At 35.4% G+C, this 25,748-nt stretch overlaps 1 long non-coding RNA gene across 1 annotated transcript; it reads right to left on the bottom strand.

The window, feature by feature from the left end:
• Nucleotides 1-19,372: 19,372 nt before the first annotated feature.
• On the bottom strand, nt 19,373-20,974 carry LOC129892504 (uncharacterized). The gene is made up of 2 exons (XR_008767329.1): nt 20,651-20,974; nt 19,373-19,654 (listed from the first exon to the last, which is right to left on the bottom strand). It is a non-coding gene; the product is annotated as an uncharacterized LOC129892504 (long non-coding RNA).
• Between the last annotated feature and the right edge of the window lie 4,774 nt (nt 20,975-25,748).

Here is a 25,748-nt window from a genome sequence, read left to right as displayed (position 1 = left end):
TTGTTGTTATTTTCTTCTTGTGTTATCTATTATTCATGTGTATATAGTGTTGGTTTAAGACTGATTTAACTTTGGATATTTTTTTTAACTGATTTAGTGTTGAAATTTGTTTACAATTATATTGCACTTTCAAGATTTAATTTGCAAATTAGTTGATTTCATAACTTTTAAATAAAAATAAAATAAAATTGAAGCTAGTAAAGCTGGATGAAAATTTCGTTGAGGATGGAGATTATTTTATTTGATTGTAGATGAAAAGCTCTTCAACATCTATCAATAGAGGTTTTGGAGAAAATGGAAAGTGGATCTTTTATTAAAGAAGTAAATTCATATTGGTAGTGCCACATGACATTTTTACATTGGTGGAAGTGTTTATTTACTCGTCCAAAAGCCTATCAAACTCAAAACATATTTGTTGTGAAAATGGATCAAAAATATTTATTTATTTTGATTTAAAATGATTCTATGGGGTAATAAACCCCCACAAATTTTAGATATTTTTCTAAAAATTAGAGACAACTTCAGATGCCACTCTCTAAATTTAATATGTAGTAATTTAGCTACATATTAAACAAAGGTGTGATCACCAGCTCATGTCTTTTTATAAATTTATCAATGGGTTGTTTAGTTGGAGGGATTAAAAAGATGATCTCCACATTGATTATGCAGCGTTAGGTTTGGCTATATGAGAGAATTTTTACTTAATTAATGAAATATTTGGTTGGTGGTGGTTTGCAACACATTTTAAATAAATGAGAAATAAATTAACCATATATAAAATCTAAAAAAACATAATTTTATTGATAAAAGGTGCGGATACAAATCTGATTATCCCTTGATTCTTCTCTTCTTAGATTTTCTCCTTGTTTCGAGAGCCGTTAGTGGCGTATTTCTCGAATTAAAATGATTTGGATTTGATCTCCATCGTGATTCGAGGGTCGTTAGTGGCGTATTTCTTGAACTAGCTAGGATGATTTGAACTTGAACTTGATCTCAATGAAAGGATTTGTACATCTTCTTGAATTATTTGATTATCAAGAAGAGTTTGGCATATATTGATCTATTTATGAATATTCCATGAATTTGTGGAATTTTCTAGATGCCTTTCAAGTGAATATAATGTAACACCTCAGGTATTTACGTTTGTCCATCGTAGCGTGTCGAAGGCTTACTAGCCTAAATTTGAGAGTTTTATTATAACATTGCATGTGCTCATGAACCTCGAATTTTAAATTAGAAATTTGATTAAAATATAATTTAACTTTCTTTCAAAAATGTCTTAAATATTTATGAAATTGTTTTTATAAGTTACGATAAATTTGCTTAGCAAGTATTTTAGAAGGTTTTATAATTTATTAAAATTTTAATGGATATTAAATATATAATATATGTCAAGATAATTCTATCTCATCTGTTATTCTAATTTGTTACCTAAAGTGGTGCTTTTGTATATAGTATAGTACTTATATATGAGAGAATAACTCAGCAACTTCCGGTCATGTTACTTGCTTGAGCAGCTTCCGGTTGTCTTGTTTTTTATAATTTATCCATATATTAATTATGTGTATTTCTAAATTTCAAATCAAACATCGTATTAATGCTTCCTAACCAGAAGAATAGCTATCAAACGATCCACTATTAATTACGTCTAGCAACTTGTTCAACTCTTTCTCAAGGTTAACTGGTTAACTTTAATTGATTATAATGTTTTTAACCTAAATAGATATTTTCTCTGATTCATAGTATACAGTATTTTTAGATAAGTGATGTAACACCCCCTAAAAATGTTGTATATAGTGTTTCAATTTTAGACGAAATGATACTGATTCTGTATTTTGGGCATAATTTTTCATAGGATGGTCTAAATTAGGTATTTCAATTTTTTGAATAACCCCAATATCATTACATACACCTTTTGTGAGACCATAACTTAAGATTCGGAGGCTAAGTAGGTCAAATAAATTAATCTTTGCAAGACCTGGTGTTGTGAAGAAATGGAGTATTTGTAAAAGAAAAATCATATCTCACTGTAGGATGCTCAAAATCATTTGATTCTTAAACGACACGAAATAAGACTTCTAGAGCTACATTTCATATGTGGACATCAAATCTTAATTATGAAGTTATCTTATTCAAACATAGCTCCGAAAAAGGGTACTTCGTAAAAAGAAGATTCATCTCACCATCCATAGAAGATCTAGAACTATTTGACATCACCATGACATCAATAGTCATCCATTTGACATCACCCAAGATATCACAATCCTCTATTAAATTTTCAGATTTTTCTTTATAATTATTTTAATTATTGTTAGGTCTCTCTTTCACACCTATAAATACCCACCTTATTTCATCATTTTATTCATTAAGCTTTCTCAAGTAACTCTTCTCTCTATACACTTCTTTATTCATTCTCAAAATATACTTTTAGTTCTTAGTAGCGTAGAAATACTATTCCGATGATTTATATACTCATGTAGTAGACAAAACACTCCGGCGAGGAGAAAAGGCTAGGATTCAAGAGTGTTCATTAAGTCCTTCGATTCTGAGTAAAACTTCGGATTCCAGGTATGTAAGGCTTCAATGAGAGTATTTCTTCCACTCTCATGCCTAAAGTATTTTGATTATATGATAAATTATGTTTATTTTTTAAAAACTTTACTCTAAGGTATGTGGGTGTTTATCAATGGATTCTTCCACCCATGGAGTCCAAAACTCTCAACTAAATCTCTTGATTTCAAATAAGATTTTCTTATGAGTAATTCTTATTTCTACTTAATAGCATGAATAATGGTTAAACTAATGATTATTGGTCTATTTTGATGCAAAATGATTTCATATGTATGAATTGATGGTTTGCAAGTATTTTTATCTATTTAGCTCTTTAAAGGTTCTTGAAATTTATTGGTGGTTGTTTAAAGCATGATTTTTAATTAATGGATTTTAAAGTATTTATGCATAATTTTATTTACATATATGTTTGAAAGTTGAAGTGATTTAAACCCACCTAGTTTTACTATATTTTCAATGAAGTTTGACTTGAAAGCTTTGACTCCAAATAAATGTTTATGAAAATAATGTCTACGATAAAAAAGAAGTCTTATAAAATAAAAGAATGATGAAATGTTATGAATGATGGATTCTTTATACTATAAGGACGATTCTTGCATATTTGAATCACTAAAGGTTTTAAAGAGCTATTCCACCAAATGTGATGTTTTGAATTCTCAAGTTATATGCTATGATTATTTTGAAGTATTAAACTATTCTGTGGGATTGATTTAGCACCGAATGGAGCATTGAGGTGGAATTCGGTATGGTTATCTTAGTAGCAACCCCTTATCTCATTAACTATATGCCAACATAGGAGCCCTTGTAGGCTTAGCCTAATGGATCCACGAAAGCCCTTAAAGTTAAAATGTAAAGTTGACAGAGTTCACCCTAGGCAAGTAGACTCCCCCGACAATGTAGGGGGTTATATTGGATTCCATGTAATAGTTCACATGGTCTTAATGTCGGTTATAGTCAACTTCCCATAGATGAACGTTTCAAATGTTATTTACATGATTACTCATGCATGTATATATCCATATATGTATGATTCAAATGATATCTACTTGATTACTCATGCATGTACTCATTTATGTACTTTACCTTATAAATGTCCTAAATATTTTACTTTGTAATGCATGCCTACATACTTAGTACATTTAAAGTACTAACGCATATTCTTTTGCCTACATAATATAACTATATAGGGACCTGTGCTCCTTCTCGTTCTACTCTACGTGGCTAGTTGAGTTTTCGTTTGAAGGCTACTTTTGGTGAGTTCTCATGTTCCGAGAACAATACTCATTTATCTTTCTAGATTATGATATGTTGAGATCTTTAGACCCTTACTATGATATTTCTTTCTATTATGATTGAGGGTGAGCTAGGGACTTGTCTTAGCCCCATTAAATCTAAAAGTTAGAGGTATTGTATGACATATGTAAGTTGAAGATTTACTATTATGATTTCCACTTGTTTATTTATTGTCATTACCTATGAAAGGCTAAAAGAATGCTAAGAGACTTGTTTGAGTCTAAGTTTTTGAATGGTCCTCGGAGACTAACATACTGCATCAAATAGGATCTTGGTCATGATTTTGAAGCACGCCATAACTATGAATAGGAGACTATGGGGCATTTAGAAAAGTTTTCACTTCTTTTAAATTCATGTCGTGCCTTAAAGTGTCCTAAGCTTTCCTCTAACTAACAACCTATTTCGTGACTCGTGGAAGAGCACCTCCAAGAGCAACGGTTGATAATGAGGACTAAGCTCCTTTGATTCCCAATGCCCCACATTATGAGAAAGGGATAACCCATGCCGAGTTACGCAATATCATTACGTTATTATCTCAAGATGTAGCCAACCAAAGAAATCAAGGTGTTCCTCCTCCTCAAATACAAAATCCGACCTCTAGGATCCGAGATTTCCAAAGGATAAATCCGTTCGAGTTCGATGGTTCTAAACTAGATGAGTACCCTATAAAGTTCATTGATGATGTATACTGAATTGTGGCTTTCATGCATGTACCACCAAATGAGAAGGCCGATCTAGTGGCCTATCAACTCAAATGTGTGGCTTGAGTGTGGTACGAACAATGGGTTGGTGAAAGAGATGAAGAAATTGGGCCGATAGGATGGGAACTGTTCAAAGGTACCTTCCTAGACCACTTCTTCCCATTGGAACTAAGGGAGGCCAAAATATAAGATTTCATCAACCTCCATCAAGGAAGTATGAGCGTGAGGGAGTATGCTCTCAAATTCATTAAGGTGTTAAAGTATGCTCCCTTCATTGTCTCTGACCCAAGAGCTAGGATGAGCAAGTTTATTTTCGGTGTCTCAAGCTTGGTGTCCAAGGAGTGCAAAATGGCCATATTGGTCAAAGAGATGGACATCTCTCGGTTAATGACTTACGCTGATCAAATTGATGAAGAAAAGTTAAGAGATAGATCAATGGGGTTCAAAAAGGCTAGAGTGGATGGTGGAGGGTTTAACCCTCAAAGGTCTGGTTATAGTAACAATGGCAAAGGCTAAGGTGGGCAACGGTTTGTGGGACAAGGTTCCACCAATAATCCTCTTCCAAGGTTCAATAAGGACAAGGATTCTAACCCAATGGTTCCAAGAGAGAATGTTGGTGCTCAAACTTTCCCCGCTTGCAAGAAGTGTGGAAGGACTCACAAAGGGGAATGCTTAGCAAGTTCCAATGCATTCTTTAAGTATGGCAAGTTGGGCCACCATGTTAGGGATTGTAGGGGTGGTGATGGTAGGACTCAAGGCCAAATTGCTCATGGTCAACAAGCCCAAGGAGGTGGACAATGCATCATTCGCTTTTATGCCTTGCATGGAAGACAAGAGGTTAAGGACGCACCCAATGTCGTTAGGATATGTTAAAGGTCTTTACTTTTAATGTGTATGCATTATTAGATCCGAGTGCAAATTTATAGTTTGTTACTCCATTCCTTACTAATAGGTTTGATGTGTCACCCAAAATGTTATTAGAGCCTTATTTGGTATCTACCCGTATTAGTGAGTCGGTGTTGTTAGAAAGGTCTATAGGGGTTATCCCGTGTCTATCTTACATAAAGTTATTCCTTGTGATCTTACTGAGCTTGAAATGGTAGATTTTGATGTCATTCTTGGGATGGATTGGTTACATGAATCTTATGCTTCCATAGATTGTAGGACTTGTCGATTCAAGTTCCAATTTCCAAATGACTCCGTTATTGAATGGGAGGGTCATGATTCGGTAGTGAAGGTAAGTTCATTTCTTATCTTAAGGCCCAAAAATTGATTGTTAATGGTTGTATTTATCACATTGTGAGAGTTAGGGATGTAGACTCCGAAAGTCCTCCTCTTGAGTCAGTTTCCATAGTCAATGAGTTCCCTGATGACCTTTCTGGTGTCCCTCTTGAAAGGAAATAAATAGGAATGGAGTCGGGGAATTGTAACTCTTAACTTGCTCCTACGACTTCCTTTTCATTTGGTAGGGCATGCCAAAGTTGATTTTGATATCAATCTCCTCCCCAATATCCAACATATCTCTATTTTTCCTTACCGGATGGCCCCGGCAGAATTGAAAGAGATGAAGGAATAATTAAAGGACTTATTAGAAAAGGGGTTCATAAGGCCCAAGTATTTCTCCATAAGGTGCTCGCGTGTTATTTGTGAGAAAGAAGGATGGGTCGCTTCGAATGTACATTGACTGTTGGTAATTAAATAAGATGACCATTAAGAACAAGTACCCAATCCCTAGAATAAATGACTTGTTTAATCAATTACAAGGGGCAAGTCACTCCTCCAAGATCGACCTTCGGTCTGGCTATTATTAACTAAGGGTGAGGGAGTGTGATATTCCCAAAATGGCTTTTCGAATAAGGTATGGTCATTTTGAGTTTGTGGTGATGCGTTTTGGGTTGACGAATGCCCGGTGGTGTTCATGGACTTGATGAATAGGGTATTCAAACCTTATCTTGATATTTTTATGGTGATCTCCATTGATGATATTTTGATTTACTCTTGGGGTGAAGAAGAACATAAGAATTACTTAGAGTTATGCTTCAAATGTTGAGAGATAGGCAATTTTTTGCAAAATTTAGTAAGTGTGAAATTTGGTTGAAGGAGGTGGCATTTCTTGATCACGTAGTGTTCGGTGATGGGATCAAGATTGATCCTAATAAAACAAAGGTAGTCAAGAATTGGCCTAGACCATTGTCTCTTTCAGACATTAGGAGCTTCTTAGGTCTAGCAGGATACTATAGAAGGTTCTTCGAAGGGTTTTATTCCATCTTATCTCCTGTGATGAAATTGACCTAAAATAAAAGTCAAATTCATATGGACGGATGAGTGTGAGAAGAGTTTCCAAACATTGAAAGATCGACTTACCTCCGCTCCTATTTTGACTCTACCAAAAGGATTAGAAGGGTTGTGGTTTATTGTGATACTTCAAAGATTGGTTTAGGCTGTGTCTTAATGCAAAATGGCAAGTTCATAGCCTATGCTTCTAGGTAACTAAAGGTGCATGAGCGTAACTACGTTACCCATGACCTTGAATTGGCGACCATTGTTTTTGCTTTGAAGATTTGGCGGCATTAATTCTATGGGGTGCATGTGGATGTTTATACCGATCATAAAGTCTTCAATATGTGTTCACCCAAAAGGACCTTAATCTAAGGCAAATTAGATGGCTATAACTCCTTAAGGACTATGACATGAGTGTGCACTATCATCCGAGTAAAGCCAATATGATTGCCGATGCACTTAGTAGAATGTCTATGGGAAGTGTGGCCCATGTTGATGAAGGGAAGAGGGATTTGGTGAAAGATGTTCACCGATTGGCTAGATTAGGGGTGAAGTTGTGTGGTATTGATGATGGTGGTATGGTTGTTCAAAATGGGTCTGAAGCCTCTTTGGGGTGGATGTTAAGTCAAAACACGATCTTGACCCGACGTTTATTGAGTTAAAGAATTTAGTGAAGGAAAAGAAGGTAGAGGTCTTTTCCCAAGGGGGAGATGGGTGCTATACTACCAAGGTCGGCTATGTATTCTAGATGTGGATAGTCTAAGAAGTTTGATCTTGGTGGAGGCTTATAATTCTACATACTCTATTCATCCTGGTTCGACGAAAATGTACTGAGACTTTAAAGAATTCTATTGGTAGGGTGTCATGAAGAAGGACATGACAAGGTTCGTGTCCAACAAGTGAAGGCCGAACATCAAAGGTTGGGTGGCCTAACCCAAGATATTGAAATCCCTACTTGGAAGTGGAAAGATGTGAATATGGATTTTATAGTGGGTTTGCCTCATACCCGGAAGCATCATGATTCGATTTAGGTAATTATTGATAAAATGACTAAGTCAGCTCACTTTCTACCGATTAAGACTTCCTATAGTACCGAAGACTATGCCAAGTTGTATATTTGGGAGTTGGTGAGGTTGCATGGTGTGCCGTTATCTATTATTACGGATCCTGGTACCCAATTCACTTCTCACTTTTGGAGATCGTTTCAAAAGGACCTCGGTACTAAGGTAAAATTGAGCACCAGATTCCATCCTCAAACCGATGGGCAAGCCAAAAGGATGATTCAAACACTAGAGGATATGTTAAGGGCTTGTGTGTTGGAGTTTAAAGGAAATTGGGATGATCATCTACCGCTTATCGAGTTTGCCTATAATAATAGTTACCACTCAAATATTGAGATGGCGCCGTTTGAGGCTCTGTATGGGAGATGATGTAAATCCCTGATTGGTTGGTTCGAAGTAGGTGAGATGACCTTGTTGGGCCCTGATTTGGTACTTGATGCTTTAGAGAAGGTGAAGATCATTAGAGAAAGGTTGAAGATGGCTAAAAGTTATCAAAAGTCCTATTCCGACACTAAAAGAAGGGATTTTGAGTTTAATGTGGATGATTGAGTGTATCTGAAGGTTTCACCCATGAAGGGTGTCGTTCAATTTGGTAAGAAAGGGAAATTGAGCCCTAGGTATGTAGGGCCTTATAGAATTGTGAGACGTGTTGGCAAGGTTGCGTATGAGTTGAAGTTGCCATTGAAAATAGCCATGGTTCATCCAGTGTTACATGTGTATATGTTGAGAAAATGTGTGGGTGATCCTTGTTTCATTGTTCCTTTGGGAGTAGTGAATGTTGAAGAAAACTTGACCTATGAAGAAGTCGTGGTTGAAATTTTGAATGGCAAGTTAAGAAATTGAGGAACAACGAAATTGCATTTATTAAAGTCCTTTGGAGGAATCAACAAGTAGAAAGTTCTACATGAGAAGCAGAAGCAGATATGATTAAGTGATACCCTCATCTTTTTCCCTTTACTCAAGCCTAAGGTATTAAGTTTTCCTTGCTCAATTACATGAATCCTTGCATTTCAACTTTTCTTGTCATATGCATGCAAAATTAAGTAATATGTTTCAAACGATGTTTTAAATTGCACTATTGCATTAATGATGGGTTGTTGGTTTACACTCTACTCTATTCAAGCTAAGTCTTATCTCATTCGAGGACGAATATTTCCAAGAGGGAGATAATGTAACACCCTATAAAAATGTTGTATATAGTGTTTCAATTCTAGACGAAAATGATACTGCTTCTGTATTTTGGGCATACATTTTCATAGGATGGTCTAACTTAGGTGATTCAAATTTGTGAATAACCCAACATCATTATCTACAAAAGTTACGGAAAATAGATATAAATGATAAGAATACTTTTGTGAAGACCATAACTTAAGATTCGAAGGCTAAGTAGGTCAAATACATTAATCTTTGCAAGACCTAATGCTGTAACAAAATGAAGTATTTGTAGAAAAATATCATATCTCACTATAGGATGCTCCAAATCAGTTGATTCTTGAACGACATGAAAAAATACTTCTAGATCTACATTTCATATGTAGACATGAAATCATAATTAGGAAGTTATCTTGTTCAAACATAGCTCCGAAAAAGGGTATTCCGTAAAAAAAAGATTCATCTCACCAACCATAGAAGAACGATCTAGATCCATTTGACATCACCCATGACATCAATAGTCCTCCATTTGACATCATACATGAGATCACAATCCTCTATTAAATTTTTAAATTTTTATTTATAATTATTTTAATTATTGTTAGGTCCCTCCTTCACACCTATAAATACCCATCTTATTTCATCATTTTGTTCATTAAGCTTTCTCAAGCAACTCTTCTGTCTATACACTTCTTTACTCATTCTCAAAATATAGTTTTAGTTCTTAATAGTATAGAAATACTATTCTGGTGATTCATATACTCCGTATAGTACACAAAATGCTCAAGCGAGGATAAAAGGTTAGGATTCAAGAGTGTTCATTAAGTCCTTCAATTCTGAGTAAAGCTTCGGATTTTAGGTATGTAAGGCATCAATGAGAGTATTCCTTCCACTCTCATGTCTAAAGTATTTTGATTATATGATAAATTATGTTTATTTTCTTTAAACTTTACTCTAAGGTATGTGGGTGTTTATCAATGGGTTCTTCCACCCATGGAGTCCAAAACTTTTTTAACTAAATCTCTTGATTTCAAATAAGATTTTCTTATGGGCAATTCTTATTTCTACTTAATAGCATGAATAATGATTAAACTAATGATTATTGGTTTATTTTGATGCAAAATTATCACGACCCCACCCCCTAGGTCGTGACGGGTGTCCAAGTTGGACACTCGCATATACCCCTTATAACTGTAAGTAAATCTGTTGCATGATCGCATATTGGCCTAACCTGTCTCCTGAGAGGCCACAACTTATCATTTAGGCAGCATAACACCTAAGCCGATGAGGCTATATAGCATGTGGGATCATCCCATTATATACATACACGCGAGACGATAAGGCTGCCACGATAGAGGAAACACCCTAAACATAAATCATACAGACACGATTGAGCACATATATATACACAACCCACTCCCATGTCTACAGACCTCTAAGAGAAGTGATGATAACATATGGTGGGACAAGGCCCCCGCCGTACCTTTGAATAAATAAAAGCAAATATATACATCAAGGATCAGTACCAAAAACTAGGCTCCGATACAATGGAGCTTCTTCCAAATTGGCTGAGCAGAATCCTAAACTGGCGGACTCCCAAAACCTGTGTCTGTACCTGTGGGCATAAAACGCAGTCCCCCCGAAAGGAGGGGGTCAGTACGACATATGTACTGAGTATGTAAGTATAAAAAATTATAAAGAAATTACAATTGCAATAGGGATGCATGGGACAAGTATAACATTTAGCCATCTACCGTACCTACATCTTATAAAATAAAGTCATACATACTATCATCACGTATTGTAACCGGCCCGTTCGGGGACTCGGTGTAACAACTACATCATGCTGTCATCATAAGCACATATGTACCATTAGCGTTGTGGAATGTACAACCCGATCCATGTATCTAGCAAGCACACGCTGAGAAACGATGGCCCAATCCATATATCGTATAATAATGCCGAGGAAGGACGGCCCGATCCGTGCCTCATATAATAATGCTGAGGTACGAAGGCCCAATCTGTATATCATATAATAATACCAAGGTATAATGGCCCGATCCGTATATTACATAATAATGCCGAGGAACGATGGCCCGATCCACATATCTCAATTCATCACAGAGATACCTTGGCCAACTTAATTGAGTTGGATATGGTCAATTTTGATATGATCCTTGGCATGGACTGGCTTTATGTCTGTTATGCCTCTATTGATTGTAGGACTCAAATTGTTAAGTTCAACATCCTAAATGAAGTTGTCATAGAATGGAAGGGTGGTCCTGTTATGCCTAGGGGTAAGTTTATTTCTTACCTTAGGGCCAAGAATCTAATCTCAAAAGGGTGTATCTATCACATTATCCGAGTGAAAGACGATAATGTTGAGTCTCCATCCCCCGAGTCATTCCCAATTGTCAATGAGTTTCTCGATGTTTTTCCCAAAGATCTGCATGGAGTCCCTCTGGATAGAGAGATCGACTTTGGGATTGACGTTCTTCCTGATACCCAGCCTATCTCAATTCCTTTATATAGAATGGCTCCGACTGAGTTGAAAGAGTTGAAGGAACAGTTGAAGGACTTGCTAGATAAGGGATTTATTAGGCCGAGTGTCTCGCCATGTGGTGCTCCCGTCCTATTTGTGCGAAAGAAAGATGGGTCCCTTAGAATGTGCATTGATTACAGGCAGCTAAATAAGGTCACTATAAACAACAAATACCCTCTCCCTAGAATAGATGACTTATTTGAGCAACTTCAGGGTGTCACTTATTTCTCAAAGATAAACCTAAGATCCGACTACCATCAGTTGAAAGTGAGGGAGTGTGATACTCCAAAGACTGCTTTTTGGACTCGTTATGGCCACTTTGAATTCTTGGTCATGTCCTTTGGATTGACAAATGCCCCACGCAGCTTTTATGGATCTCATGAATCGAGTGTTTAAACCATATTTTGATATGTTTGTAATTGTATTCATAGATGATATCTTGGTCTACTCCAAGAATGAGGAGGAGCACGCCCATCATCTTAGAGTCATCCTACAAACTTTGAGAGACCAGGTATTGTATGCAAAGTTCTCCAAATGTGAATTTTGGCTTGCATCAGTGGCCTTCCTTGGCCATATTGTATCTGAAGATGGTATTCAGGTTGACATTTAGAAGATTGAAGTTGTAAAGAATTGGCCCAAACCCACATCCCCAACGGAGATAAGAAGCTTTTTAGGTTTGGCCGGCTATTATCGAAGGTTTGTAGAGGGATTCTCATCCATATCATCACCATTGACTAAGCTGACCCAAAAAAAGGCTAAGTTCCAATGGTCCGATGCTTGTGAGAAGAGCTTCCAGAAATTGAAGACCAAGCTAACCATTGCTCCTGTCTTGACTTTGCCTGAGGGAACAAAGGGTTTTGTGATCTATTGTGATGCATCTAGAATTGGTTTGGGCTGTGTACTGATGCAGAGGGGGAAGGTGATAGCCTATGCGTCAAGACAGCTTAAGGTTCATGAGAGGAATTACCCAACTCATGACCTTGAGCTGGCAGCTGTGGTATTTGCCCTTAAAATTTGGCGCTACTACTTGTATAGAGTGCATGTTGATGTGTTCACCGATCACAAGAGTTTACAATACGTCTTCAGCCAGAAGAAACTCAACCTGAGGCAAAGAAGATGGCTCGAGCTACTCAAGGACTATGATATGAGCATCCTCTACCATCCAAGTAAAGCTAACATTGTTGCTGATGCTCTTAGCAAGTTGTCTATGGGTAGCACTACCTATATAGAGGAGGGAAAGAAAGAATTGGCTAAAGAGGTGCACAGATTAGCCCGATTGGGAGTTAGTCTTGAAGAAAACAATGAAGGTGGAGTTAAAGTGCAGGATGGGGCTGCATCCTCACTCGTGACGGAGGTAAAAGAAAAACAAGATCAGGATCCCGTCCTCCTCCAATTGAAGGAAGTTGTTCATAAATAAGAGGTGATGGTTTTTACCAAAGAGGGAGATGGTGTGTTAAGGTACAAAAATAGGTTGTGTGTACCTGATGTCGGTGATGTTCGAGAGAGAATTATGGCCAAAGCGCATAGTTCCAGATACTCTATTCATCCGAGCTCTACAAAAATGTATCATGACTTGAGGGAAATCTATTGGTGGAGTGGGATGAAGAGAGATATTGCGAAATTCATTTTCAAGTGTCCGAATTGCCAACAGGTGAAAGTTGAGCATCAAATGCCATGTGGCTTGGCTCAAAATATAGACATTCCGGAATGAAAGTGGGAGATGATCAACATAGACTTTATCACAGGTTTGTCGAGGTCCGAAAAGCAACATGATTCTATTTGGGTGATTGTGGATAGGATGACGAAATCAGCCCATTTCTTGGCAGTTAAGACCACTAATACCGCAGAAGATTATGCAAAGTTATCTATACAGGAGATCATCAGATTGCATGGGGTTCCCTTGTCTATCATTTCAGATAGAGGAGCTCAATTCACCTCCTAATTCTGGAGATCCTTCCAGAAGGGACTGGGTTCGAGGGTGAACTTGAGTACGACCGTTCATCCCCAGTCAGATGGCCAAGCAGAGTGCACCATCCAGACATTGGAAGATATGTTGAGGGCATGTGTGCTTGACTTCAAGGGAAATTGGGATGATCACTTACCTCTCATAGAGTTTGCATATAATAATAGCTATCATGCAAGCATTCAAATGGCTCCTTATGAAGCTTTGTATGGGAGGAGGTGTAGATCGCCAATTGGATGGTTTGAAGTTGGTGAAGTTGAGTTGATTGGGCCTAATTTTGTTCACCAAGCCATGGAGAAGGTGAGGGTTATTCAAGATAGGCTAAAGACAGCCCAAAGCCGCCAAAAATCTTACACCGATGTGAGGAGAAGAGACTTAGAGTTTGAGGTGGATGATTGGGTGTATTTGAAAGTGTCACCCATGAAGGGTGTCATAAGGTTTGGAAGGAAGGGGAAGCTTAGTCCTCGATACATTGGTCCTTACCAGATTGTGAGGCGGATAGGGAGTGTCGCTTATGAATTGGAGTTACCCTCGGAGCTAGCCGCCATCCATCTGGTATTTCATGTCTCGATGTTGAAGAAATGCTTGGGCGATCCCTAGTTGGTAGTCCCCATTGATAGTATTGGAGTTAAGGATAGCTTGTCCTATGAAGAGGTTCCGATCCAAATTCTTGATTGCCAAATTCACAAATTGAGGAACAAAGAGATTGCCTCAGTCAAAGTCTTGTGGAGAAATCAATTTGTTGAGAAAGCCATATGGGAAGCGGAGGAAGATATGAAATCTAAATATCCACATCTATTCGTGCCTACCGATGAGAATATTGAAGGTAATGTCCATTTCCTTGACTTGAATTCATTTGTGCATTTTAAGCTTGATTGGTAATTTGTTTGAGAATTTGATTAGTTGAATGACCGAATTCTGATTATGAATTGTACCTCGAATTCCATTCTTGGTTTACTCGTCATTCAAGGACGAATGATCTTAAGAGGGAGATATTGTAACACCCCCCAAAATTGTTTCCTAAGATTCGGACCTTTCTTGTATATGTGTAGGGTCGAACTCATTTATTGTGAAGTATTTGCTTGAGTTAAGATGATTCCTTGAGTAATTGAAGAGTGTTGGAGGTGATGTGGGGTCACAAAGGACCCCTAGGACCAAGCTAAGTCCAAAAGGTTCGTCGTGGCTAAGTTTTAGGATGAGTTCGTATAAGGGGTCGAATTCTAACGACCCTACCTTTTGAAAGATGAAAATTTGGGTGGCCCATGACCTATTAAATTAAAGGTCGTCGAGTCTTCTTTCTAACGCCACCAAGAATGTATTTTTTGGAGTTCGGAGTCAAAAGATATGACGATCCTAAGACGAACTAGCTCGACAAGAGTATTAGGCCTGGGTTGCAATTGCTGAAAAAGTAAGCTTGGCGCCACAGTGGCGCGACGCGCCACTATCGCGCTAGGAACATGCCTCAGTAGTTTGGTCCCTGGCGCGGCGCGCCACTACTAGATGTGCAGGGTTTTTCAAGCTAATTTTCCAGAACCCCAAAAATATGGCCTTGGCGCTGTAAGGGCGCAATGCGCCACTATCGCGCCAAGAATGTGCCTCAGTAGTTTGGTCCTTGGCGCGGCGCGCCACTAACAGATGTGCAGGTTTTTAGGCGTAATCGACCTGGCGCTGCAATGGCGCGACGCGCCACTATCGTGCTAGGAGCGTTTTAGCCTATTTTGTTTAGAACTTTTGAGAGGGGGCAATTTGGGAATTTGTCCCAAATTATATATGTATCATGTTTGAGCATTTGGGAACATAATTTTCAGCCCCTCTCTCTCTTTAGAAAAGCCCTAGAAAATCCTCTCTTCTTCTTTTTCTTCTTCTTCTTCTTCTTCTTCTTCTTCTCCATTTCTAACAAGGATTTGTTTCAAGAGCTTCAAGACTTCGAGCTTCCCATTGAAGACCCAACAACAAGGTTTTCTTCAATTCTTCACTAAGGTATGTAAGGCTATTTAAAACATGGGTTGAGTCCACCCATGTGCCCTATACCTTCTTTGAGAATAAATGTCCATAGAAATGGAGTTCTTGTTAGGGTTATGATCGAATGAGTCTTGTCATCTATTAAATTGATTCTTTCTAGGTTGATGAGGTTGAGTCAAGAAACTTCTAAAAAGAGCCTTTATGTGAGTATGAGTTGATGAAGATGAGTTGTTAAATATGCTCGATTGATCTTGTTAACTATGTAGATTATGATAAATGATGTTATTTTTCTTTAAAATATTGCTTATTTTGAAGTGTCGATTTAAAGCCTTGAAGTTGTGATGAGTCTCAAAGATTAATCAAATGGATGAAGGAAATGATTGTTTATGTCTATATGTTGCTATAAATGTGCATTTAAATTTCTTTTGAAAGATATAATTATGAGATGTGTGATTGTGATAGAGTTGATGAGTTGACAAGGTTGAAATGAGACTTGTCGATATGATTTAATTGAGTTGATTGGATGGAGTTTTATGAGCATTGAGTCTTGGGAGGAGTATCGAGCACCGAATTGGGCAAGAGTACAGTCCATACTCGAATCCAATAACTACGTTTCCAAATGTAGGAGGAGATTGAACCGTTAAAGTCGGATGCTTCCCCAAAATTATTATCCTGACATTATAGGACTTGGTTGGATTGGATCCATGATTGGTTGATTCGTTCATACTCTGGCAAAGTATGAATGGACGCGGCAACAACGTCGTCTTGTTATACTCTCACTGGCTCATAAGTGATGACTGTCGGATGAGAGAAACTCCCACATAGGTCTTGGTAGTACTCCGAGTCTGATTGTATATGATTTGGTCCCGTCTAAGCTATATTCTTGTTTAGACTTAGGATGCTTGTTGAGTTGTATTTCTTTCTGAATTAAAGTTCCCGAGTTGATTTGGTCCCTCCTGATATTGTTTCATTCGGCCATTTTACATACTCGTACATTCCATGTACTGATGCCATTTGGACTGCATCATTTTATGATGCAGCGATAGGTACTAGAGATCATCAACCGGCGCTCCGTTGAAGATCCACATACACTCCCAGCCAGTTGGTGAGTCCTCCTAGTTGTCGGAGGATGTTGAGCTTTCTTGTATAGTTTTGTTGTCGTTTCCTTTATTTTGATTGTTGGTAGCCATGGGCTTGTCATTGGCACCTCCTAGACTTTGATAGAGGCTTCATAGACTAGAGTGTGGGGAGGTTGGACTGTCATTTTGAGGAGTTTTATTATATTTGTTTTGTTGGGTTGATAGTGTTTGGCCTCTGTCCCCTCTAATATGAGATGATATGTTTATGATGGAGTCCTTCATTGAGTGATTGTGATTGAAAGATAGTGTGGCTGAATCAGGTGGTTCGCTTGAAGGCCAGAAATAATTTTCGAGTGCCGGTCACGTCTAGGGTACCCTCTCGGGGTGTGACACTTGATTACTCATGCATGCACTCATTTATGTACTTTATCTTATAAATGTCCTAAATGTTTTACTTTGTAATGCATGTCTACATACGTAGTACATTCAAAGTACTAACACATCCTCTTTTGCATACATGATATCACCATGTAGGGACCGGTGCTCCTCCTCCTTCTCCTCCACGTGGCTAGTTAAGATTTCGTTTGAAGGCTACTTTTGGTGAGTTCCCATGTTTCAGGAACAATACTCCTTTATATTTCAAACTTATGATATGTTGAGATCTTTAGACACTTACTATGACATTTTTTCTATTATGATTGAGGGTGAGTTAGGAATTTGTCTTAGCCCTATTAAATCTAAAAATTAGAGGTATTGTTGGACATATGTAAGTTGAAGATTTACTATTATAATTTTCGCTTGTTTATTTATTGTCATTACCTATGAAAGGCTAAAAGAATGTTAAGAGACTTGTTTGAGGTACTTTCGGGTTCCTCATTTGTCATGTCATATCTAGGCCCTCGATTTGGATCGTGACAGATGAATTTTTACATTATCATAAAAAAATCATGTTAAATAAGTACTACTTAATTAAGTTAGCAAATATCCATGATGTTTTAGGTTTAAATTTTTGGTTCAATTGTCCAAAATTCATTCATGTTTTATTGTTATTAACTATGTAATACGTGTGATTATTTTATTTTTCGATCTTTTTATCTATGAATTACTTTTGATTTCTAATATTAATGTTAGATCGTTAATATTAATAATAGAAAAAAATTATCATTGTATTTAAAAACTTAAAAGTACCATAAATAAAAATTACCAATTTCAATGCTCGGGCTTCCCCTTTTCTAGTATATTAATAAAGGGAAATTCATCATTTTGAATTTTTTTTTATATTTATGATTAATATATAAATAGAATTATTATAAAGAGAAAAATGATACGAGAGAGAAACGTGATATTGTAAATCATAAAAAAAGGTTAATGTTATGAAGCTAAATCGGATGAAGATCTCTAAAATTGATAATACAGTACTGTTGATGTTGATAAATCTTTTTAAAAGAGACGAAAAAGGGCAAAAATTGTCCCTTTACTATTTGACGAGGAACACTTTTGTCCTCCATTGAAAAATAGGAATTTAATTGGATATAATTTGGGATTTGAATCGGTCACGAATCATAGGGTTGGATCAGTATGAAAAAGGAACTAGTGATGGTTTAGTCCATTAAGGGCATAAATACCCACTTTTACCACGGCGATAATGTAAAACTGTCATTTTTATAATGAATGACAGAAGTTCCTCGTTGGGTAGTAAAGAGCCAATTCCCTCCCCCCCCCCCCCCCCCTTTTATTGTTAAAATGATTGAAATAGTCTTATTATTATTTTAAAAATAAATTATAAATTTAAAAGTATCTTTACAAAGAAAACAAGAAAGAATGAATTAGAAGTGGAGATAGAGTTTTACATTTTATCTTGTATAAAATATTATGAGAATTAACAAAAGATTTTGTAGAATAATAAAATAAAACACTGGTTGAATTAAAAGTATTTATAAGCAAATTACTTTTGGTTGATTTGATTTATAATCACTTAGCTCATAAATATATTTAATATTTAATAAATATATTGATCAGCTTATAAATTTAGCAAAATAAATAGCTCTATACTTGTTAATTTGCCCAGCTGATCCTACTTCATTATTTGTCCAACTGCCTGACAATGTAATAATATATGTGGCAAATAATGCAAGAAAATAATTCTATATATCCTTGTCTTGTAGTTGTAACTTTTGTGACTAATAATCCAAAATATATGTTAGGTACACCACATTTTTCAACATGACGCTCTGGCCCAACATGTTTCTTGAAGTAGTTCAATTTTTTCATGTTCGACTAATTAAAAAGTTAAAAAGAATATATTTTTAAAAAATATATTCTTTAAAGATAATAACCCTCTAGTGAAAATAGAAAAAACAAGTTATATAAGTGATGTTTCATATTTTTTTGAAAAGTGCATCGTTTATCCTTAAAAAAAGGATATTTTTGGTCGGAAAATGCATAATATTTTATGCGATTGCATTGATATAAAGTGATTTTTTTATCTATCTCCGTTCATCTATCGCTTTCTTGAATTAATATTTTAATTTATTGGATTGGATATTTCCTGGGTCCGGTGAGTTATTTCTTTATTTATCTTATTCTTCATTTTAAAGACATATTCACTAGATTTCTACCTTCTGCTCCGACGAAGGAAGAAATTCTTGAACTCTCCTGGGATCTGTTGATCGGCTTGGAGTTCCATATCTCTGAAGAGTAACTGCTAGCGCGCAACGGCAAGTGAATGATTTGAAATTTGAGTTATTTCACGGAATAACACTAGTATATATTGAGCTCTAATCGTAGCTCGCAATTGAAAAGTCTCTCTACGATTGAAAAATGGGTGTGTTTTGGGGCCATCATAGAAACTCTCTGCGGAACAGTCTTATCAAAGCACCCTGTTTAACAAATCAAGCAAGACAGATGGAATGAAAGAAAGAAAAAGTAGCTTCACAGCTCGCCTAGAAGAAAATAGACCCGTCACTATAGATTTGTCAATCCTTCCTTCGCGTAAGCTACGGTCTAACGACCCCCTTGTTGTGTTGCATTTTGTGATTTTTCGGTTCAGTCTGAAGATTAAATTGAGATGGAGGAAGTAACATCTATTAGTTGGAATGATGTAAAAGGTATAATAAATCACAATAATTACCAACTTAAAAAAAGACAGAGACAAAATCTAAATGGTTCTTGAAATTTTATCGGTGCCACATAAATTGGGACAGAGAGAGTAACATACATTATTTGAAGTTTATGTAAAAAGTACTATAAACCACATTAATTAATAATTTAAAATATTTAAAAGACAAATAAAATTTTGATGTGACATAAAATGAAACAAAATAAATAATATATATTAATTAAAATGACATAAAATGTATAAATCATAATAACTATCAATTTAAAAATTTTAAAAATATAAAAAAATAATTTTCAATATCATATAAATCTAGAGAAAAAAATAATATAAATTGAGCTCGTACTAACACGGTCTCTTATGGTTAGTTATATTATAAAATGTATCATGTTTAATTATCAAAATTGTTTCTTTTATATGTTGGTCTGTAATGGTCTATTTACTAATGATTAAAATATTCAATGATATGCCTTATATAATAATTCTTAGCAACTTAAATGGACAAAACGTTTGGTCTCGAAGCCATACACGTGTTTGTTTATATATCATTTTAAAAGATAACTCCAAAAATCTAAACTGATGAATTAATAACTCTCTCTTTCACCGTGGATGTTTTCTCTAAACTTCAGCAATTAACCAAGAATCTCTCCGTAACGAATCGTAGGTCATTTAGAATATTAGAACTTCTCATTTTATAAAAAAATCATTTCATAAATTTTAATGGATATTTTGAACTATTTGATAAATACGATTATTTAATTGAAAAGTAATTTTAGATAATTAATTTAATTGATGAGCTAAAGTGATAATTTAATTAATATATTATACCACTTTACTTATTAACATAAATTAATAAAATTTATCACTTTTAGTACATAACTATTTTAAAAAAGAAAAGAAAAGAAAAGAGAAAGGGAAGACGAAAACTAACCTTATGCGGCAACACCGAACAAGGAACAACCAAAAGCTTCAGGTAGCCACCCTATAGCGCTTTAATTTCATATGGTCCATGTTATTATATTGTATTGAGGAGTGAGGAGAAAAAAGAATCAAACTTGCAAGCAAATTGAATCTGCAAATCCTCACAGATCGTGGTCTTTTCAAGCTTAGGGGGAGGGGATAATTTTTTTAATGCCCTGTATTGGTTAATGATGCCAATGATTGACATCTGATTAGCCAATCATTTGAAATTATATATGTAATGGATTTCTAATAGATTAAGATTCGGTATCCTATTTGTGTTCGCAGTGCAAGTTCATGCTTTCATAAATTAGCGGGTGTGATTTTTAATTTATTTGGTTATCAAATTATAATTCAAATTTTTATATATTGATATAGATAATTAAATATTGGTTATATTATATTATATAAACACTATTAGAGTTGTACTAATTGAAGGAATTAAGATTTAACCCTAGGTTTGAAATTTAGGAATTAATTATAGATTTGAGTGAGCTTTTGGGTCTAAGTTAGACATATAGTAATATGGGTGTCTACGGATTCATTTGCTTACGAATATTAGAAATTTGATAGATTAGAAACATTCGGAGGCATTGAGAAAAGGAAAAACATTGGTGAATTAGCTTGTATGACTTTGGTTCTTCAGTTGAGATAGGTTATGATTTATTCTATATCATAGAGAGACTCTTAATAGAGATTGATAGTCATTGAGTAATGTTGTGAAAATTTTCATGCATTTAGTTGTTGTGATTTGGATGGTTGATACGTTGTTGTGATTGGTCTACAATCCAAGACCATGAAATCCATAATCTTGAACTTGCTCTATCAAAAGTGATGCCTTGAATAAAGAAGACTTGATAAATTATTGTTAATGAAGTGAAAAGTGATAATAAAGAATGATGAATTAATTATATTTGGATCGGGTGTCGCGAGCCAACACGATAGAATTGAATCGGATGTCACAAGTTGACATGATATATTTGTATCGGATGTCACGAACCGACACGATATACTTGGATGAGGTGTCACCAGCCGATACGATATATTTGGATCGGGTATTACAAGCCGACATGATATTATAGGATCGGGTGTCACGAGCCGAAATGATATTATTAGATTGGGTGTCACGTTCCGACATGATAATATTAAAGAAAAACAAATTAAGTGACTTAATATACTCAATCTCAAATAACCTATTTCTCAAAAGACTGGTGTGGAGGCCTAAGTCGTCATGTGTGTTCTTAATATTGTTGATTGATTACGTACTTGTTTCGTTGTGTTGCCACTTGATCTTGTTGTTTTCCATATGTTAAGTGCTATAGTTGATTTCTTGCTATTACTTTATGCCTATTGATTTCTATTTCAAGTCAGCCGATGATACCTACTCAATACATGTTGTCCTGTACTAGCCCTACTTGTATGTTTCTTTGTTTTATTTTGTGGAGTGCAACGAGTGTTCCATCAACTTCAACTCGACCTCAGCTATAGCCAGTGTCCAACACATCAGATTCCAGGGTGAGCTATTCCTTCTAGCTCGTGTTGGATTCTCTCAGTCATGACATGATGTTCTTAATTTTTGGACACGTGCTATGTTATTTCTTTTATTCTAGCATTTGATATTTTCAGACTTAGTACTTTAGAATTACATGTTGTTGATGTGATGAATTTCAAATTTTGGGGAATAGTATGTAGTAGACTCTAGTCGATTGTTTTTTCTTACTTTAATAAGGTTTGATCTTCCACATTATTATCGCACCTTTATAAGTTGGGGTTGTATTGTTGGTTCTCCCACCTTGGAGGTTAAGTGTGGGTACCACTCATGACCCATTTTGGGTCATGACATTCTCGGGCCTAAAGTATGGAAACAAGCTTGTAATTATGCTTTTCTTGAATTCACAGAAATAGACCTTAGGTGCTTGTGTTCACTGAAATAGACCTTAGGTTCTTTTCTCATACTATGTTCAAATGGATATCTCACCTGAGTAATCTCAATTTTGGTCTCCAAAGAATTATTTCAAAAAGACCAACAATTGCCTTCGATAATTTTAATCTTCAAAATTTTTACTTCAAGTCATTGAACTTACATTCAAGGTATGTTAAGGCAAAAATTCTCTTTTTATATCGCATGAATTCTAGAAATTACAAATCAACAAATAAATTGTTTTTACTATTTCCTTGCTAAGAAGACCCTCTTTGAAGGGCATTGGGACGTCAGCTAATCTTATTTCTTGAATTTATCATATCATTATTGTACTTGTACTATTGTGAAGTATGTTTGACGGTTAAAGTTATGTTCCATAAAGTTTCTTATTCCTTATGTCTATTAGCAAGCTATTGTTTTAAGAGTGAAGCTAAATGATGGAGATTAGTATGTTATATCTAAGGGGGTTGTTAAATCATTCACTCTTTTGCGGATGTTTTTTATGAACATGTTATTTGAAAATTATATTCATACGAAATTTTGTACTTCATTCTTTTGGTTATATACTTGTCAAGTAATCATGTTTCGAAAAATGATTTATACTATTACCAAAATAGAGTCGTTCATAAATCAAGTAAGGCATGTCAGCCTCCTTTTGAGTCCTTAAATGGTTATTTTACAAAGTTGAAGTCGATTTAAGAGTGTTGAGTCTATTATGAATTTTAAAGGCCTAAATGGTCGTAGAAAAGTTGGATGAAGTTACATTGAGATTCTTTAACACCTTAAGCCTCAGGTCTAAGTTACCTTTCTTAAGTCAAGTGTTCAGGTCTGTTTTAAAAGCATACAAGGTTCTACAAGGCATTTTCATGTTATACGGAAGTAATTACGGAATTATGAGAATAAGAGTATTGATGAGCCTAGATTGGCTACGTTCTTGTTATGGCCTAATATGTGCATTCAAAGTTCATATCATACATGGCATGTTTCGAGCTATAATCAGAGGTAAGGGGCCTATTTTTTCAGAAGACTATATATATTGTATAGATGGCCACAGGTTGGCAATATGATGCCGGTTAGCTACCGAAAGGGACCGCCATTGCTAGCATTTGGTTGGGTATGTCATGCATTTGCATATATATATATATATATATATATATATATATATATATATATATATATATATATATATAGGAGCATACCATACATATTTGATTATTATGAGGTCGAATGTCGGCCATAGAGGCTATCAGAGTTTCAGATTTAGGTGGTATCTTTACCCTTTTTATTGTAGCCATTTATGATTCTACTTTCCGCCTTTCATAGAAGTACATTTTCATTCATAATAACGTCCCATTGCCTGGGGATGCTGCATTCGTGCTGTAGGTTCATACAGAGGTCCTGATCGGCCTTTGCAATACGGGTGTTGTCTCAGCTGAGGCCGGTAAGCTCATTCCTCTTAGAGCTGTTGGTTGTCTATAGGTTTTGCATACTTAAGCTTTTTATAAAATTGTTGGTGTTGTTAGGGACTTTTCCCAACCAAATTGGATTGTACTATTCGAAGAGATTTGTGGACATACTTTGTTAGGTCTTCTCAGCTTCCATTTATAACCTTGTCAGCTTATTGTATATATATTTCTGTTGCAGCCTTGTCGGCTTGCTTTTTCTTTATCAATTAAGTTAGCATTGCCATCCCTTTCATTATGTCATGTTATTGTTGTGACATCACCAGTCTAATTATCTTATTCCAACAGGTTATTATGGTGGCCTTGTCGGCCCTCATGATTTTATTTCTGTTATGTATGTGTTGGTTGGCTCGATCAAGTGAGGCATCGGGTGTCCGTTGCGCCCCCCTAGTTTGGGGAGTGACAACTAATATCCTTTATATAGGCATGAATTAGGGTTTAGGGAAGAGTAGCCTCCAAGAAATCCAACTGAAATAGGACTCGTCTTGTAGAGTCCTACAAAATTTCGATGTCTATAATGGTAATAAATAATATTCAATACGTCTTTAGTGCTCTTTACACGCTCTCTAAAAATCATAAATATGGAAAATATTTTTATACTAATTATTTTTAATAATAATTTAGTCGATCGTGTGATACAATATTAGATCGATTGTTTGGATTAAAAAGATTCTGGGACCTTTTCTCATTTCTTTCTTTTTTAATTCAAAATTGAAAACATTTGTGTTTATTATAAATAAAAACAAACGTTGTTTCCGGAAAAATTAAACAGTCTTATTTTTACGATAAATGAAAAGTTGAAGTACGTGGTGGACATTTTAGAGGATAAGATATTTAAGGACATTATTTATATTTATCGAATGAACACCTCAAGTGTATGGAGCAGTTTTGTCATTTTGTTAACTTTCAGTAGAAAGCAAATGACCGTGACTTTTGAAAAAATAAAAATAAGAGTGGGTTGTTTGGTATATTATTTTGATAAATATAATGTTTAAATATATTATATTATTTTTTGTTAAAACACAATATCGTACATCACTTATGTGAAACACAAACCTACAAGAAAAAATGTATATGTGGTAGAACTATTATAAAAAGAGATATGGATAAATAAAATTATTAGATAATAAATAAAGATAAAATGAGAAAAAAAAAATAAGGTAACGAGTGATTAGAGTAAAGGATCATTACATAAAAATGATATATTTCATCGTTACACAATAAAGAATTTAATGATACAAAATAATAAAATTAAGTATTAATCAAATAATATTACACTTAAACTAGCAACATACCTTCGGGTGTGGTTGAGTTGGTTTGAGGGGAGACTTTCAAAGTGGAGGTCGTGGTTTCGAACCCCCCTAATGTCTTCTCAATCTAGCTCGTCGCATGGGGTTTACCTAGTATGTTTTATCATTTCCGGTGTAGTTTACGAGTGATTGCACAGTAAGAGTTTACCCAGTGTTCATCTGAAGGGTAGAGACTGTGACAGAAGTTGTATAACGACTGCGAGTTTTCTTGGAGTTCCCAAAAAAAACAAACTAACAATATAACACAATATAATAAAAATACAATCATCCAAGCAAGTTGTAATGTTTCTCTGACATTTTTTTTTCTGTTCTTTTGCTTTTCACAGCTAATATTCGTTATTCATCCCCCGATTAATTCAAATTCATATAGTTCAT

The sequence above is a fragment of the Solanum dulcamara genome, chromosome 6 (genome assembly GCF_947179165.1).
Source record: "Solanum dulcamara chromosome 6, daSolDulc1.2, whole genome shotgun sequence".
Lineage (NCBI taxonomy): Eukaryota > Viridiplantae > Streptophyta > Magnoliopsida > Solanales > Solanaceae > Solanum > Solanum dulcamara.
The sequence above is the reverse complement of the archived record's forward strand: the minus strand, read 5'-3'. Positions and strand labels throughout refer to the sequence as shown.